At 45.0% G+C, this 2,696-nt stretch overlaps 1 non-coding gene across 1 annotated transcript; it reads right to left on the bottom strand.

Annotated features, from left to right (window-relative positions):
- Positions 1-763: 763 nt before the first annotated feature.
- LOC115872945 lies at positions 764-898 on the bottom strand. The gene has a single exon (XR_004048137.1). It is a non-coding gene; the product is annotated as a small nucleolar RNA SNORA5 (small nucleolar RNA).
- Between the last annotated feature and the right edge of the window lie 1,798 nt (positions 899-2,696).

Here is a 2,696-nt window from a genome sequence, read left to right on the forward strand (position 1 = left end):
ATTTTGATTTTCTTTACATTGAAAAAGGAAAACGAGAAGAACAGATGCATTTGAGCTGCGGTGCTGCCGCAGCCTCATGGAACGGACCAAGGACTGCCAGAAGAGCCAGCGCGTCCTCTGCAGACGACGCGCCGCCAGAATGCGCTTTAGAAGCCAGGAGGGTGCGATTTCACTTCATGTATTTTAGCCATATTATCAGAGAGACCACTCCCCGAAAAAGGAGAGCATGCTTGGTAAAGTAGAGGAGCCGCCGAACAAGGGATGACCCTCAACACAGAGTGGCAGCTACGATGGGCTCCAACATGACAGGGGTCGTGAGGATGGGACAGGAGCGGACAGTGTCTCATTCTCCTGTTCACAGGGTCACCTGGAGTCAGAACTGACTCAGTGCCGCGTAACATCATCATCGTCATCAACAACAACAACAACAACAAAAGACTGGCTTGCCTTTGAGAGAATGTGGTAGAATTATGGACGTTGAAGGCAATGCCAGCAGAGACTATGAAGGAAATGGGGACAATTACAGGGCAAGCCCCTGTCATCTTAGAGGGTATATATGGTCTCAGCCAGAGAGTGCTGCTAGAAATGTGGACATTAAATGTGCTTCTGGTCAGGTTTTAAAAGACGATGATGTTTTCTGCGGAAGGAATGAACCAACGAATGACTGGATGGATGAACCTATTTCTATTTCTATCGAAATAGCTGGAGGCTCCACTAGTTTATCTTTCTGCCCTGCACCCCCCCTATCTTTTTTTTTTCCTCCCAATGTCTGTAACAAAATTTAGCTCTGAGGCTTAGCAGAGAGGAACAGGGCCCATCAGTTACAGTGTCTCTGTGGCAGCCTTTTGGGCCAGTGCCAGCCATGGGTGGGGCAGGCACTGAATTTGACACAGCTGCAGCCCCCCTCTCTTTTTGGCAGTTTTTTATACCATTGCCAACTTTGAACTTTTTTGTTGACCAAAACGCCCAAATCAACTATTAAAAAAAAAAAAATCTCTTGCCCAGCTCAGAATCTTCCCTTTTGCTCTTGGTTTTCTTGCTTAAATAGAGAGCTTTTCTTGAAGCCTACGGTGATGGTTACTGTTGTGTGTCAACTTGACTGCGCCATGATCCTTGGTGGTCTGACACTACATGAATGAGCTTCAAAAGTTCATGGAAAAAGATCAGTCTCGTTTAATTCTATTATTTCACAAACTTTCTGAAGCCCCCTAGTACATCATCTTTTGTTCTGTGATCTGATGTGAACAGTCAGTCAATGGGAAGTGGAGTTTCTATAGGGGTGTACCTCATCCAACATATAAAACGATGTTCTGGCACAGCTCTCTAGTGATCCCGCACTCCTCTCATCTGACTTCTGCTTCTTGGGATGTGAGCAGCCTGTAGCCTGATCCTTGGCCTGAAGATTTTGGATTTGCCAGCTCCTCATGAGCCATCAGACTGCCACTAGGGATTTAGGACTTGCCAGCCTCCATAATTGTACTAGCCATTTCATTGAAATAAAGTTCTCTCTCTGTATATATCCATATATATATGCATATATACTCATATATATGCGTGTGTACACACACACACACACACACACTTTATTGATTTGCTCCTTTAGAGAACTCAGGTTAAAAAACCTACTAAGTGACATCTGTAGGTCAAGACAACTCTTAATCATGAACTGTTATCTAGCACAAACTGTCTCTCACATCTACATGATCCCAAATTTGAATCTAGGTGTGGTATGCACAAGTCATTGATTAGGTATTGCTTCTTCAGGCCGTGCAGTTCTTTTTTCCATGCATGTTCTAGGAGTCTGGCGGCACAGTTTGTGAGTGACTGCTAACATAAAGACTGACAATGGGCATGCACTGAGCAGCCCCATGGAAGACAGGCCTGGCGATTGGCTGCCGAAAGAACACAGCTGGGAAAATCTTAGGGAGCAGTTCTTCTGTAACAGGTAGGTCACCACGAACCAGGGCCTACTCAATGACAGCAAACAACAACAACAACAACAGCAGCAGCAGCAGCAGCACGTTCTCTGCAAGTAGATCTGCTGTCATCTGATTTCCTGTTTCTCCCCCTCACTGGATTCTGCAGGCAATCAGCACTCCAAAAATGGCAAACCACCCATAACTAACTTGTTCTAACTGCACTTAAATCCAAGCCATCCTTAACAGATGTGGTTCTCTTTCTTAGTAAAGGCCTTTAGTGAGGGAGAGTCCACTGCCTCCCACAGTCACCCATTTCCAGAGTTCAACATCTGGAGGCTGGGGAAAAAAATGAGGAGGATGATGTATTGGCAGAATAATTGGGGCGGAAAGGATTTATTCTTGGCCTTTATAGCTGGGACCAAAGTCTTTTTTTGGGTGTGGGTGGGTGGAGAGGGAAGTGGGAGCGGGGAGGATGGGTCACAACCAAAGTCTTAGCATCTAGCAGAGGTGGACATTCTGGAAACCTATGTAGAGAGTGAGTGAGGAAGGAGTTCCACAGAACAGCCCGAGCCTGGGGCCAATTAAGAGAGTTAATTTTTGGACGAATTCAAAGACTGAAGTAGAGGAAGCGGAGCTTTCTTTGCTCAAATCAGACTTAGCTAAATTCTGAGACAGGCCTGTTTTTATCTTGATCTATTTTATTATTATTTTGAATGACAGAGGTAATAGGTGTTCGCTTTATCACTCAAATAACTTAAAAGGGTGTAAAAATGTTAA

This window comes from Echinops telfairi, unplaced genomic scaffold (assembly GCF_000313985.2).
Source record: "Echinops telfairi isolate 266 unplaced genomic scaffold, ASM31398v2 ScPeMD7_7458;HRSCAF=8496, whole genome shotgun sequence".
Classification (NCBI taxonomy): Eukaryota; Metazoa; Chordata; class Mammalia; order Afrosoricida; family Tenrecidae; genus Echinops; species Echinops telfairi.